Source organism: Mesoplodon densirostris, chromosome 2, assembly GCF_025265405.1.
Source record: "Mesoplodon densirostris isolate mMesDen1 chromosome 2, mMesDen1 primary haplotype, whole genome shotgun sequence".
In the NCBI taxonomy this organism is placed as follows: Eukaryota; Metazoa; Chordata; class Mammalia; order Artiodactyla; family Ziphiidae; genus Mesoplodon; species Mesoplodon densirostris.
Genome location: NC_082662.1, coordinates 150,406,844 through 150,423,576, shown reverse-complemented (window position 1 = coordinate 150,423,576; position 16,733 = coordinate 150,406,844). Strand labels below are relative to the sequence as shown.

Sequence of the window (16,733 nt, the reverse complement as noted above, 5' to 3'; positions counted from 1 at the left end):
CGGCAGGCGGACTCTCAACCACTGCGCCACCAGGGAAGGGAAGCCCCCATGATTTTCCTTTGAATTTGTTCCATTAATCAGAAGTACTGCCATGAGAGCTGGAAGATCAAGCTCGCTGGAGGGCAAGCTTCGTTGTTTTGCTCTTTCTACCGGCCAACACTGGCATGGTGGTATCTGACTTTCCTGGGGGTGGTTTTATGATCTTGACAGCTCCTGTCAAGGGTGCTGACCTCCTTCTCCTGCTAGCTGCCTGATCCTGACGGTGGTGGTCTGGTCTCAGAGCCAGCAGCTGGAACCTCAGCTTCTGGTTCAGCTAGAGGTTTCCTGATTGAAGAGCATTCTTTCCCTTGGTGGGACAGTCAATGTGTGGCTTTCAGAGTGGTCCGTGAGAGCTCAATGTGGAGGCTGTTTCTTCAGCCTTCTCAATGATTCTGTGAGCCACAGAATTAATGCTGTAATTAAGCCCTTTCAGCTTAAACTAGCTAAAGTGCATTCTCTTCTTTGCAACTGAACCTTGACAGACACAACCTTTAATTCCTAACCATTGAAGTCTCTTCCACTCTGAAATCGACTAGGAGGTAGGCTTATTTGTTCAATCAGTACACAAACTTGGGCCTGGAACTGTTCTAGACTGTGGGGTTGCCATGATAAATAAACACATAATGTCAAGTGCTCAGAGAACATTTAAGAGGGCAAGACAGAAACTCACCATGTAAACAAATACTCATGTCAGAGATGGATGTAATGAAGAAACGAAATCAGAGTAAATGATAGAGAGTAACTCTGGCAGGCAGGGAGGGTCATATTGGATAGTGTGATCAGGGAGGAAGGCCTCTGCGAACAAGTGACATTTAAGTAGTGACCTGAGTAAAAAGCTGGGATCCGCCATGTGATGACCTGTGGTTAGAACTTTACAGGAGCGGGAGCTAAAAGAAAGAGGCAGCAAGGTGAGAATGAGCTCAGGATGTACAAGAGGCAGAAAAAAGGCCTGTGTGACTAGAGCATAATGAGCTCAGAGGAACAAAGGTAGGAGTCCATTTCACTTATTCACTCATTAAATATTTCTTGAGCACTTACTATGCACCAGGCTCTGTTCTGGGTGCTTGCACTACAGCAGTGAATGATACAGACAAAAAATTCCTGTTCTCCTGGAGGTTATATTCTGGTGGTGGGGAAGAGAGGAACAATAAACAAATAAATAGGTAAAACACATATTAGATCATGGTTCTCCACCGGGGATGACTTTGGCCCTCAGGGGGCATTTGGCAGTGTCTGGAGCTATTTTTGGTTGTCACACTGGGGAGAAGGAGGTGATGGGTGTTTAGTATTTAGAGGGTAGAAGCTAGCAACATCTCTACGTTGCTAAACGTCCTGCACTGCCCAGGGCAATCCCCCCAAACAAAGAATTATCCCCAAATGTCAATCATGCCAAAGTCAAGAAACCCTGTATGGGCTTCCCTGATGGCGCAGTGGTTGAGAGTCTGCCTGCCGATGCAGGGGACACGGGTTCATGTCCCGGTCTGGGAAGATCCCACATGCCGCGGAGCGGCTGGGCCCGTGAGCCATGGCCGCTGAGCCTGTGCGTCCGGAGCCTGTGCTCCGCAACAGGAGAGGCCACAACAGTGAGAGGCCCGCATACCGCAAAAAAAAAAAAAAAAAAAAAAAGAAGCCCTGTATTAGATGATAAAAGTTATAGAGAAAAAAAAGAGAAAGATGATAGGGAATACCAGGGGCAGGACATAGGAGGGCAGGAAGCTGTTTAGGGAAGAACGCAGTAGGAATATGACATTTGAACAAAAACCAGAAGGAGGCAAGGGAATGAGTCATGTGGATATCTACCGGAAGAACATTGTGGGACAGGGAATAGCAAATGCAAAGGCCTCAGGAATGACCATGTTTGGCAAGACCCAGGAGAGCAAGGAGATCAATGTGGCAAGGGCAGAGTGAGCAAAAGGGACAGGAGCAGGGATAAAAATGACAAGGTTACAGGGGCCCTGAGTTTTGGCTTGCGCTCTGAGTGATCAGGAATCAATTACTAACTCAGATCAATTAAAGAGGTTTGGTCAGACATGATTTTTAACTTCTTTTTTTTTTTTTTTTTGCGGTATGCGGGCCTCTCACTGTTGTGGCCTCTCCCGTTGCGGAGCACAGGCTCCGGACGCGCAGGCTAAGCGGCCATGGCTCACGGGCCCAGCCACTCCACGGCATGTGAGATCTTCCCGGACCGGGACACGAACCCGTGTCCCCTGCATCAGCAGGCGGACTCTCAATCACTGCGCCACCAGGGAAGCCCTGACTTCATTTTTAAAGGGATCACTCTGGCTGTTGTTTGGGAAATGATTCATTAAAGAATGAGGACAGAAAGCAGGGAGACCAATTAGGTGGCATTAAGTGGATGGTGAGAGCAAGAGAGGCAGTGAGGATGACAAGCAAGCTTCTGGCATGAGCAAGTTGAAGGTCTGAGTTGCGGTGCACGGAGATGGGGAGAACAATGGGGGAAGCAGTTTGGGAGGCAGTGGAGATCAGGCATTCCATGTTGGACCTGCTGAGTTTGAGACATCTACTAGAAATCCAAGTGGAGATGTCACAGACTGCAGAATATGAGTCTGGGGTTTAGGAGAGAAGTCTGGGCTAAATATATAAATTTATTAAAGTCAACAGTTAGGTGGTATCAGGACTTCCCTGGTGGTGCAGTGGTTGAGAATCCGCCTGCCGATGCAGGGGACACGGGTTCGAGCCCCGGCCCGGGAAGATCCCACATGCCACGGAGCAACTAAGCCTGTGTGCCACAACTACTGAAGCCTGCGCACTCTAGGGCCCACGTGCCGCAACTACTGAGCCCGTGTGCTGCAACTACTGAAGCCTGAGTGCCTGGAGCCTGTGCTCCGCAACAAGAGAAGCCACCGCAATGAGAAGCCCATGCACCGCAACGAAGAGTAGCCCCCGCTCACTGCAACTAGAGAAAGCCTGTGCGCAGCAACAAAGACCCAACACAGACAAAAAATAAATAAAAATTTTTAAAAAATCTGAAAATTAAAATAAAACAACAACAGATGATATCTAAAGCCACAGGTGTAAAAAACTCACTAAGAAGTGTGTCTCAGGACTCAAAAGCTAAGCAGGGTGGGTCCAGAATGTGTAGAATATTTATCAAACTGCTGAAAATATATAGTCAAATACTTTGCTAGAAAAGACCAGTTATAATTATAAATTGGAAACCTGCTTATAAAATGTATTACTTCTGTTTAACCTTCATATATTCATCTTCCACATTAATTCTCAAGAGTTGATAATTATGACTACAAATTCCTTAAGGAAAGGCTAAAAATAAGGTATTTAAAGTAATGGTATCATGGATTACTAGGATTGTTTAAAGAATTCCATAATTGGACCAAAAACATCATCTAATTTGAATCCAAAATATTAGAGATGACAAAATTGAGGCCCCACATGGCCAGGGCATAGACTAGTGGGACTTCAGAGTGTCATTTGCCCAAAGTCACATGGCAAATTAGGGGCATAGCCAGAATAGGAAGCTTAATCTTCTATTTCTTATTTTGATGCTCTTTCCACTTTATCACGCTGAGAAGTCAACCCAAAACAAAAAACCCTTCTGAGATAATGATTTCCGTTGGGGGAGAATTTTGATTTGTTTACAAATATTTGATATCCACAAAACTCATCCTATAGACAGCCTGTAGCATAAAGCAATGCACCTCTGTATCTGCAGACGAATAAGAATCAATCCTATGCACTAAATGCAAGGATGAAACACCAAGGGAAGGTAAAATAAGCTACTGACCCTGGTGCTGTAGCAGCTAGGAGGAAGGTAAGGAAGTGAGTCAACATGGTGACGTAACTTGGTTAGCCCAAGATTTTGTTCTTACCCTGTAATAAACAAGCCAACATTGAAAAAAGCCGCTATTTATCCCTGATGAAATATCCCATGGGTATTGTTGGTGCAACAGTCATAGGAGGGAAAGTGATTCTGTGCTTTGCCTGCAGGGAACAAGAACTAATCTCTTTTGATCCCTGTCTCAAAGCACACTCGCAAATATACTCATTTATTTCTGTGGCATGAAGAAAGGTGCTGAGGATTGCTAGGGCTCCACTATACACAAAGGAACAGAAACATCAGAAGGGGAAGTGAGCTGGCCCTGTCATCTTGTGAGTCAGTGGTGGAAGAGGCTGCATTCTATCCTGTGGTTTAGCCACTGAACTATATGCCTCCTCTGTGCCTGGTAAACAAACCTGGAGAGACAGAGCAGTCTGGGTCTGGTCGAGCCCAGGGTATGGGGAGAGGAACAAGAGAGCTTACATTCAGGCAGGGAGTAACACGTATGGCACAACCAGAGAGTGCAAGTCAAAAAATCTCAGACTTCAGACCTCTGCTGTTCCTTTTATGCCAAGGTTTTCCCTCTTAGCGTTTGTGTTCTATATGACAAAATCTGGGTTGCTTGCCTTTTTGCTCATTCCTTTTTAAAATTTTCTGAATAAAAGTACCTTTAAAAATATCAACTTTGGGGCTTCCCTGGTGGCGCAGTTGTTGAGAGTCCGCCTGCCGATGCAGGGGACACGGGTTCGTGCCCCGGTCTGGGAGGATCCCACATGCCGCGGAGCGGCTGGGCCTGTGAGCCATGGCCGCTGAGCCTGTGCGTCTGGAGCCTGTGCTCTGCAACGGGGGAGGCCACAACAGTGAGAGGCCTGCATACCACAAAAAAAAAAAAAAAAAAAAAAATCAACTTTGGATATTTTTTTCAAAGGGGGTATGGTTTAAGACTGCTTTCTGGAACTCTATTTACTTCCTTTCTTCTGTTCAGTATAAGATTATTCCAGGGACAGGAAATATGGTTTAGTAGGAATGTTCTGTTGAAAAAGAGAACTACTGACATCATCTTTGAAAAATCAAAGAGTACAATAATCTAAATTCCCAAAGCAAGTCCTTTAATGGAAAGTTCCCCACTGTTGCCTTCTGGGAAGTAGGGTCCTTAAGCAAGAGACCTGAATCCTATTGAATTATTTTCCCATGTGATAGAACTTTGCTTATATTCTAGGCCATTCTGGAAAAGTCTTTCCAAATTCTACTCACAATTTAAGGCCAAGCTCACAAACAATCTCTTCGCTGAAAGTTCCCTGATTATTCCTCCCAGGCAGTGTGTGTGTGTGTGTGTGTGTGTGTGTGTGTTGTGTTGTGTTTACATTCCTCCATTAGACTGAAATGTCCTTAAAGCTAACCCAAGATTCTAGTCTGTATCACTCAATCCTATACTCTCTCTATAGTACCCAACATAGAACTTTTGTATAAAAATAGAGGTATCTCAAATAATTATAGCTAGAAATAAATGGTTACTTGGCTACCACACTGAAGGGAATGTTCCTAGAAGATTATAGATAGTGCGGGGCTATGTAAAAAGTCCGAGAAAGGTTACTACCTAAATGTGTATTTAAGTGCATTCCATGTCATTGCAGGTCTGTAGGCAGAAAGGGGATAATAAAACTTAAGAGATGCTGTAGAGGAATTTATATAGCAGGTAAGGACGTAAATCAGATGACCTCTAAAGCTTTTTCCAACTGTAAATTTCAAAATGACTTTTTAGAAGGTTTTGCCTTAGGTGAATAATCTTGTTGCACTATTGCCCCCAAGGACACTGCCCCTACAGCAGGCAACTCTAGAAGCTTTTTTTCCAAACCACCTGATTAAAACACCTCAGTTTACAGCTTCTAAGGAATGCATCATAGAAGCCTCCTAACCTTGATGTAATCCCACCTTCACTTTACTTAGGTATCATGGAGGCCCATGGTTCAGGAAGTCCACAGAGTAGTTAGAACCCAGATTCTTAACTCTCAACCCCAGATTCAGAAGTTCAAGTTTAAGTGCCCATTTTGTACTCACTTGTTCTGTGTGTTTGATCTCTCCAAGCCTAACCCAGATCCAGAAGAGAGTCTGAGAATGATTATTCGAATAGTCATCATTGTTGCTCTTTCTTCTCTGTGTCGTCAGTGGGGAACACTGAACGGACTTTGGGGTACTGCCATTCCTTCCCAATAATTTTAAGTGCCAGATTAATGCCACAGAAAAAGAAAGTGGCAGAAAAGTTGAAAACATGCCCCTTGAACATGCCATACTTCCTGATCATTGATGTTCCTCGAGGTAGCATCCTCACTCTCTGAAGCACAGGAACAAAACACTGCTGAAGCAGACTATGCCTAACACTATATAGAGTAAGTGGGATTTCAGGCACCACTGGGTTTGGAGACTAAGTTAGGAAGAATGTTTCATTGTTGTCTGTCCGTCTCTCTGCCTGCCTATGTATCTATCTATGTATCTATCTATGTATCTATCTATGTATCTATGTTTCTATCTCTGTATCTATCTTCTAATCACAAAATATATCATAATAGTGCTAGTTCCTATGTGTTGTAAATGCAGATTTATGTAGAGCAAACAGTTGAAGGGATGAAAACTAACCAGGACCTAAAGACAGCTATGTTATAATATGGTAAGCTGTTTCTCTATTCTAATTGTTCTACTATCGATACTTTAAAAGAAAGATTGATAAAGCAAAAAATACCATAACAGACCTGTCACATGTTTCTTTTTACCAATCTGCTTCACAAAATAAATCTTTTTGTGCGATGAATACAACTTTCCCAAGCTAGAGACTATTCTTATCAATATAAGGGTAAATACCCATATATTAAACTCTAAAGTATCACAAATTACTTAAAGTAATTCCACCTAATTGAAAAACAAGTTCTCTATTTTAAAATGATCTGTGATGTTTTCAAGAGCTTCTTTGCCCTCACTGAGGAAATATGAGCTGTCTGGGTATCTGTGGAAGTATCAATATTTACAATGCAAAATAATCAAACCACCTCCTATGATAAACAACCCAACAAATGACAGCAAAACCATTACTGCTTCAGCTTCTAAAAAGACTTCTCCATGATATCACTGTCAGGCTCAGGAAGATATTGTGTTGATTCATTGCTTATATATGAATATATTGGATAATGTATATCCTAACAGTGTTGTAATGAATCCAGTAAAAAGGCTCAAACCTCTGTTTTAAGGACAAAATATTTATTTGTTTGTTTGTTTACTACATATTTCCAAACCCTTCCTGATTTTCTTGTAAATATCAAATTTAGGTTTCTGTAGCCTAGCACATGTTGGTTACACATTAAATAGTTGTTAGATTGAATTAAATCAAATGCCCACCAAATCTGGTTAATCAAACACTGAATTCACTCTTCTGCTGACCAGAAAAGAAAGAATTGAGGCATCTCACCTCAGCTGCTATAAATCTGGTGTGTTTATACAGGGACAAGTGATCAGAATCAGATTAGTTACAGGGCGCTCCATAATTTATTGTGAGGCTATAAACAAGGAATCATATCCCTTCCTTTTCCTGCTGAAAATCACTGACCAGGGCATGGAAAAATCCCAAACCCAGCACCTCTGCTTTTTTTTTAAATCAGTCCTGCTGGCGTCTTGGCAGACCAATTTGGAAACCATGATTAATCCCCTGGTAAACAGAAAATAGGCTCTGGAGCCAGGAGAAGCCAAACCTGAGTCACTCTCTGGAGACTCTACCCTCAGCCAATCTAACTCTACCACCTCCTCCAGGAGCTGGCGATTTTCAGCAAACAGAAAGGCCTTTCTGTGGTGACAGAGGAGCCCAGTGAAGCAGAGACTAAAATGTCACTGTAAGTGACTGACCACAAACTGGTGTAACCCAGATACATGCAGGGGTTACCATGTCCTAGATTATTCAAATGAAATTGGCTAGACCTCCAGGCTACATGAAATGGAAAACTCAATATCCTTCGCAATTTCTCCAGGGATTAGGGGGAAGGAAGACAATGTACCTAGATTTTTCTTTGTCACCTACGGCTCTAACTTAGTTTGGTCTGTGATCATCTTGCCAGTGCATGAAAGCTACCCTTGCTGTTGCCCCTTGTTGGACATAGTCCTGCTCTCTGCACTCACTTTATGTACTTCCACAAATACCCCTGACTCAAGACTCTGGGTGTTAACTACTTTTATGGAAGAGTCAAGGCAATGGAGAAAATTTACATGGAAGCACCAAATATAAGAAGATGTGGTACATATATACAATAGAATGTTACTCAGCCATTAAAAAGGGTGAAATAATGGGGCTTCCCTGGTGCCGCAGTGGTTGGGAGTCCGCCTGCTGATGCAGGGGACACGGGTTTGTGCCCTGGTCTGGGAGGATCCCACATGCCGCGGAGCGGCTGGGCCTGTGAGCCATGGCTACTGAGCCTGCGCGTCCGGAGCCTGTGCTCTGCAGGGGGAGAGGCCACAACAGTGAGAGGCCCGTATACCACACACACACAAAAAAAAAGCACAGAAAAAGGGTGAAATAATGACATTTGCAGCAATGTGGATGGACTTGGAGATTATCATACTAAGTGAAGTAAGTCAGACAGAGAAAGACAAATATCATATGATATCACTTATATGTGGAATCTAAAAAAATGATACAGGGACTTCCCTGGTGGTCCAGTGGTTAATACTTCACACTTCCACTGCAGGGGGCACAGGTTTGATCTCTGGTCCAGGAACTAAGATTCCACATGCCGTGTGGCGTGACCAAAAAAGTAAAATATAATAATAAATAAATAATAAAACAAATTAACTTATTTACAAAAAAAAAAAAGGAAAAATTAAATATCCCTGTTCTTAAAAACCCTTCATCCATCCTGGCCCCAGAAATTTCTTACCCATTGTCCTTTCCTCAAGCACTGGCCTCCTCTGGCTATGCCCTCCCCTCTTTCTCCAGCTAAGCCCCTCTCCCAAATTCCTGCCACTTTATTATGTAAATGCTGCTTTGATTTCCCTGTTTCCTTGCAAACAGTATCCTCACCTTATACTCTCAAAATATTTTCCTAAACAAACACACCCCTTTTCCTAAGAGGAACTTTATGCCAGGTGTTCATATAGTACATTTACACACACCTACACACATAGATGAGCATGCGCACACACACACACCTATGACTGTCAGAAAACACTTGCACAGACAGAGCTGTGAGTTCTCAGGAGCTGTGTCCATAGGACTGGAATAGAAAAATGGGAGAGAATGGGAGGATTTTCAAGTTGTGGGTTTTTTTTTTTTTTTTTAACATATGAGTACTGCTTCTCCCTTACTTTTCTAGGGTACAGTGTTCACTAGAAATATTAAAGATTCTCACTGCTGTTTAACTGTCTGAAACCAGGTGGCACCAAGAAGCCCAGCTTCTATTCCTCAGGACACATCCATGGTGCTTCTGGTAGCTCAGGTGATCCCTCTCTCCCCGTGGGTTTCACAGGCTGCTTCAGCCTCTACTCTCTGGTTCATTCTCTCTGCAAGGCACACCACCACACACACCCTTTGACACCTAGAATGCTCTGAATCAGATCTATTCTTCAAAATTCTTTTTGTATGAAGTCACCCAGATTGTGGCATTTGATTTTATTCTTTTCTTCTCCTTACTCATTTCATTTACGTAGACATCTCCTCCCTAATAGACACATAAATTCTCTTGCGTGCAAGGACGGTGTCTGGCCCTTTCTTTGTGTTCCCCACATTGACTAGCACAGTTCAAGACATGCGATGGATGCTCAGCAACTGCCTACTGGGTTGAATTAAACAGATCACAGGACCTCTGAACCCCAGTGTAATTATCCATAGCATAATTAACCACACACACTAATACACCCTCTTGAGGGCAGCTAAGAAAACTTGGATCCCTGGAAGTGACGTCGTACAGCCAATTTGGGTAGTTTCTAATCTCAAATCCAATATCTACCTTTTTTGTAACCTTGGGCCAGTCATTTAACTTTTCTAAGCATCATTTTTTAAATCTGTAAAATAAGAAAAATAAAAACACCTACCCTGCTCAGCTCACATAGCAGTTATAAGGATTAAATGGGAATATATACATATGAAAGTGATCTGAGAAGCACTGTGCACAAGACAAATTATTGTGACTATTAAGATGTTCCAGATGTCTTAAAAAGAGCTTGAATATTTTAGCAAGTAGCGTAGATTATTGATTAAGAGTCTTCTTATATTTATTATGAAGTATTTTCCTATAAATAAATGCCACTATTATTTTCCAAGAATATTTTCTTATACATAAAGGAAGAGGTATGACAGCTCTCTAACCTATGCAAATCTTAGTTATAAGCAAAATGTCTCTCATTTTTTCTCTTCTACCCAAGATAATTTGTTTCATTTCCTGCAGGATTAGCTATCATAGGAAAATCAAGGTATATAAAAGCCATCTTTGATGCTAATATTATGAAAATTATTACACTTTAACACTCAATGGTAAACTATGTTGGGAAAATGCTTTTAGATGTGGCAAATTTTACTTAACACAAAAGACTATTTTTAGAGTTGTTAAATAATAGCAAGCATATTTTTTATTATAAGAATCTAATGAATTTTTAGGTACTTTAGCCTATAACTCTTCTTTATTTCAGTGTATATTAATTTCCTGTGGCTGCTCTAACAAATTACCACAAACTTGACGACTTAAAACAACAGTTGCAGAGAACAGATGTTTGAAATCAGTTTCATTGGGCTGAAATCAAGGTATCAGCCAGGCCACCCTGCACTCCTTCCACGGGTTCTGAGGGAGAATCCATTCCTTGCCTCTTCCAGCTTCTGTGTAGTTGTCAGCACTCCCTGGCTCAAGGCTGCATCACTTGAATCTCTGCCTCGTGGTCATGTTTCTCCTCCTCTTCTGGGTTCCAGGGATTAGAACAAGAATATCTTTGGGTGCTATTTTCGGCCTACCACGTAGTAGTTCTCAATCATTTATCAGAATCACCTGGGAGGTTTGTTAAAACAGAGTGCTGGCGCCCACTCCCAGAGTTTCTGATTCGGTGAGTCTGGAGTGGGGTCCAAGATTTTGAACTATTAGCAAATGCCCAGGTGATGATGGTGCTGCTGGTCCCAAGCTCACACTTTAAGAACCACTAACTTACGTTATCCAATGCTTTAAAAATTACATTCATGTCAATTTTCCCACCTCAATGTTTTTATCAACTTTTTATATGTCTTTTGTGCATGTTGACAGAAACAGTGCAACTGACACTTTTTTCTCCTGTAGATTCTGCCATGCTTTCTTCTCTGTCTTAGAGCTCTGCAGTTAGACATTTCTAGAGATCAAAATGTTTCTTCTATGGACTCATTTGATGCTCCCGTTGGTTTCAGCAAGAGAAAGTATAGGGTTTATTTTAGCCTGGCATTCAAGGGCCTTCAAAATATGACTTTAAATCATGCCTACAGTCCACAGCCAGATTCTTTGCAGCTCCCCAAACACCCTCTGAACATTTCTCCAAGTAGGAGACTTCCACACTCAGTGGTTCCTGCCTTTCTGGCAGTTTCATCATATGAGCTTATATGGTTGCCATTTTTGCCTACTCGGCTTCAAGTCAGATTCTGTCTCTAGTAGTCAAGAGTCCCGACTAATAACCTATGTGAAGGGTATGACTCATAACCCTTTAGTAACTCTTGTAAGAAAAGTGGCACCTCCATTGTCCTGATGAGAATTTCTAACCCCCTGTGTATATTAGACCATGCACTGTCCTTGAAGACACTGGGTATAATGGAAAATTATATATAACTCATTGTTATGAACCCAAAGCAATAGAAAAAGAAAAACAGAAGAATCCAACTCTTTCTCTTCAGGAGAAATTTTCACAGGAATCTTGGTGTGGGAGTCCAATCTTCTTAGTTTTACTTTTGATAGTTCAAAAAGGTAAAGCCCAGAAAGGTCAACTAGCTCACTTCTGTCATTAAAAATAGCTAATGGAAGGGGAAAGACATGTAAATAAATTAAAAATAAAATGTATGGGTACAGTGGTAGAAGTATACACACACACTATGCCAGTGGGGCACAAAGAAGGAGTGGGTATTTCTACCTAGAAGCAAGAGAGAGAGAAAGGGCTCGAAAATGACTTTAGGGAGGTGGCAACTCTAGAACCCAGTTTCTCGGGACAAAGACTGCCTTACAATGTCAGCTCTTTCTAGTCTTCCGCTCATTTGCATAAAAATCATATATCATTAGGTCAACACGTATTTGTAAGATACCTATATATATGAGGTGCAAGTTAAATAAGGTAAGGATTCTTTTCTCAAGAAGCGCACAGAATGACACAAAAAAACCCATCAAATTTTAAAGTACAACATGGTTAGAAGATAAAATGATATGCTGCCTAGGATATTTTTCCAAAAAAAAAAAAAGTGGGGGACAGGAAGTGGGTGGAGGAATAGATGAAACAAGGCTTGCCATGGGATAGAAATGGTTGCAATTAGGTATGATTGCTTTGCAATGTGATGACTTGGCTAGGCTGAGCTACATTTCCCAGAATTCTATTCCCTCTATGTTTCTGGTTAGGGTGGGCCATAAGAGACGTTCTTGTTTGGAATTTGGGGACTGGAAGTAAAGCTGCAGCCAATTTTTTTTTTTTTTTTTTTTTTTGGCAGTACGCGGGTCTCTCACTGTTGTGGCCTCTCCCGTTGCAGAGCACAGGCTCCGGATGCGCAGGCTCAGCGGCCATGGCTCATGGGCCCAGCCGCTCCGCGGCATGTGGGATCTTCCCGAACCAGGGCACAAACCCATGTCCCCTGCATTGGCAGGTGGACTCTCAACCACTGCACCACCAGGGAAGCCCTGCAGCCGTTTTTATAACCATGCATATTGTCTTTATCTGTTGGTTCACCACATTGGCATGAGACAGTGGACAGGCCTGAAACTGCTCCACCTACTTCTGGAACTTCCTTCAGCCTCTCCAACTCCACAGCAAGGTACGTGTGCCTAGCTCTGTGATGAAGGGCCCTGACTTCTGTAAGACAGCCTCAAACCAGGGTCTAAGGCAAGATGAGTTTCCGTCTGTCCTCGAAGTTTCCAACTCCAGCATGTTCTTGTCTCCCACTTTATACTCATCTTCCCCTCCTGACTGCCTGCCCTGTGCACTTCAAATTCCAGCAATCGATTCAAGGGCAACAGCCTTACAGTGACTGTTAAACCAAGTTCCACAAAGGCACAGTTGTATATGTACAAGCATACACACATATATGTATATTTAGACGCACACACATATTCACACATGTCCTAGTAGTTCCACTGAACTTTTTTTTTTTTTAATCCGAGTTCTTCTTAGAAGCCCATATGATTTAAATTTATTTATTTATTTATTTATTTATGGCTGTGTTGGGTCTTCGTTTCTGTGCGAGGGCTTTCTCTAGTTGTGGCAAGCGGGGGCCACTCCTCATCGCGGTGCGCGGGCCTCTCACTATCGCGGCCTCTCTTGTTGCGGAGCTCAGGCTCCAGACACGCAGGCTCAGTAATTGTGGCTCATGGGCCTAGTTGCTCCGTGGCATGTAGGACCTTCCCAGACCAGGGCTCGAACCCGTGTCCCTTGCATTGGCAGGCAGATTCTCAACCACTGTGCCACCAGGGAAGCCCCTCCACTTAACTTTTTGAACAGTGACTGATACAGTGGGTGATGGGTACATTGTACTCTTCATATTATTTTCAATTTTTTGGATATGTTTGAAATTTTTCCCATCAGTACTTTATTTTAAATTCACTATGGAAGAGTTTGGCAATAGAGTCTGTATAAGATGCTATGGAATCACCGGAGGGGAGCCATCTCTGGCATATGAGGAAGCAGCAGAGGTTTCCTCCTCCCAGCGAATCTCTCCCTTTGCTTCCCCAGCTCCCTTTTGTGCTCCTTCCTCCTAAATGCAGGTCACTTTAATCCTCTTAATCCTTCTTCCTAAGCATCCGCCCCCAAATTTCAACCAGGCTATGGCATAATTCTTAATTCTCTATAAATATATCTGTCCTGTTTCTGGATTTCCAAACTCTTGTTTCTACCTATATGTTAGATGTCTCCTTATTCATGGACAACCAACATCTAAACAGTAGCATTACTTTGCAAAACTAAAAGCTAATCCTTCCAACTTCCAATTTCTCTTGGTCATTCATTCCTCGTCCCTGAGCACAAAATCCAGGGTTATCTTGGACACCACCTCTCTTCCACCCAATCTTTGGCCATATCCTGTCAATTTACTTCCACAGATCTGCATTCTAGGGCATCACAAAAGTTTCTCTTCTCTTTATTATCTTATCCATCTGGTCATTCTTGTATTCATTCCACAATGGTTTTCCAAGCATCTATTAATATAGAAAATCTTGAGATGGATTGAAGGAAGAAATACATCCTTATCCTTTATCATTGCTTAAACACTTACAGCCTCTCCATTACTTACAGAATAAAACCCATGCTGTTAGTCTTTAAGGTCATCTAAAATCTGGCCCTGTGTGTGGGAGATGTGACTGCTGCTGGGGTGATGAAACTGTCAAAGAGGCTTTGGGGAAGGACTGTTTCCAGAGCAAGAGCCTCCTTAGAAGTCAGAAGTCAGAAGTCAGGCTAGGAGAATCAGAAGTCAGGCTAGGAGAATCTCTGTCTTCCCGCGCCTTTCTTTCTTTTTCCTTTTTTAAAATAAATTTATTCATTTATTTATATTTTTGGCTGCGTTGGGTCTTCATTGCTGCGCACAGGCTTTCTCTAGTTGCAGCAAGTGGGGGTTCGTTGCGGTGCGTGGGCTTCTCATTGTGGTGGCTTCTCTTGTTGTGGAGCACGGGCTCTAAGTGCGCAGGCTTCCGTAGTTGTGGTATACGGGCTTCAGTAATTGTGGTTCACGTTCTTAGTTGCTCCACGGCATGTGGGATCTTCCCGGCCCAGGGCTCGAACCCATGTCCCCTGCATTGGCAGGCGGGTTCTTAACCACTGCGCCACCAAGGAAGCCCGTTCCAGCGCCATTCTGAATCTGGCTGGGAGTTAAGAGAACACAGCTTTTAATTTCTTCCTATGTTAACAAAACAAAACAAAACAAACAAAAACCTGTGATTATACAAATGATATGTGTTCTCTTTTTTTTTCTAACTTCAAAACTACAAAGAAGCAAACAGAATAAAATAACAATGACCTCTTAATACCACCACCCAGAAACACCTAACCACTTTTCATATTTTGGTGTGCCTTCTTAAAGAATATTTTAGTTTTAATTTATAAACTTTGGATAACACTGTACATACTGTTTTCTAATCTTCATATTTCATTTAACAATATATTGTGAGCAACTTTCCATGTCAAATAAATTTCTGCATCATTTTTGAAGGCAGCACGCTTATTCTTTTGTATGGATATAACTATGTACACGCTTCCCTTTTTTGGGACATTAAGGTTATTTCTAATCTTTCTCTACAACAAAAAAATTTGCAATAAGTATCCTTATAGATGAATCTTTTTCTGCATCCTCATTGTTCTCTTTAGAACAAACTCCCAAAAGTAAAATTCCTGAGTCAAAGGGAATGTATATTTTTTAAGGGTTTTGATATAAGACCATATATTTTTCTGAGGATCATTTGGAAAACTTGTATAGGATTTCAGCAACATGCCAATGGTATAAGGAGTCTAAATGTGGCAGAACTACACCTAAAGTTGCCCTTAATCACCCACCTTCTGAGGATATTAGAACTCTGGGGTGCTAGTAGGTTAATTACTTCTTTAGTATGATATATATTAACCTGATAGTTTGAAAGACAACAGTTTAATTGATATGTAGAGAAAGTACATTATAAGAATTTTATTCATCATTTTATAGTATTATTTAATTTGCTCCAGGGTTTGTTTCTTTGGATAGACATTTGGGTTGCTATTGTTATTTTTCAATATAGACATTTTCTGTTTTAGCACAAGACAGTAATGAGTTTGTGAATGAGATGGCATGACAGAAAACTTCCACTCCACCCTTCTATAACAATAGAACTCAGCCAACCACCTGAGAGCTATGTTTCCCACTTCTCTTGCAGCTAGGTGTGGCCATGTGACAAGTTTCTGGCCAATGATAAGTAAGCTGAAGGGATGTACATCCTCCCCTCTACCCTTCTCAACTTCCCACTGGCTGGAATGCAGACATGGCAGTAGCTGCTGCAGGAGCAGTCATATTAGACCACTAGATGGAAACTTCACATTGAGGGTGGCGGAGCAGCTAGATAGAAAAACCTAGTCCCTCGCAGCGTGAAACTGCCAAGTCTGCCACAGTCTACTTAATCTTGACTATTCTGTGAGAAAGAAACTTCTATCTTGTTTAAGACTGTTATTTTAACCTTTGTTTCAGGAGCTAACACAGAGGGAAGATTTGGGGAGCTTGGCCATTTATTTTCACTGGCCACTAATAAAACAGTCCCAGTGGCAGATTAAAATTGTAACAGAGACTTTTTTAGGTTAAAGGACAAAGAATATGTTGACAGTCAAGTAAATCGAAGCCAAGATATGTTATGATAGAAATATGTGCAAACTCTTTCAACATCTAATGAGCTTTTTCTTTGAGTCAAAAATCCAGTTATGTAGGGCTTCCCTGGTGGCGCAGTGGTTGACAGTCCACCTGCCGATGCAGGGGACACGGGTTCATGCCCTGGTCTGGGAGGATCCCACATGCCGCGGACCGGCTAGGCCCGTGAGCCATGGCCACTGAGCCTGTGCGTCCGGAGCCTGTGCTCCACAACGGGAGAGGCCACAGCAGTGAGAGGCCTGCGTACCGCAAAAAAAAAAAAAAAAAAAAAAAAGTTAGACTCAATGACTTTGCTTTAATTTTATTTTTATTTAATTTTTGTGATTATATAGATTTTGTGATTATATA

General features: G+C 42.1%; 1 long non-coding RNA gene across 2 annotated transcripts in view; it reads left to right on the top strand.

Moving 5' to 3' along the window:
* Window positions 1–16,733, top strand: part of LOC132484517 (uncharacterized) — a 51,957-nt gene that overhangs the window by 34,338 nt on the left and 886 nt on the right. The gene's annotated exons all lie outside the window — the stretch shown is intronic.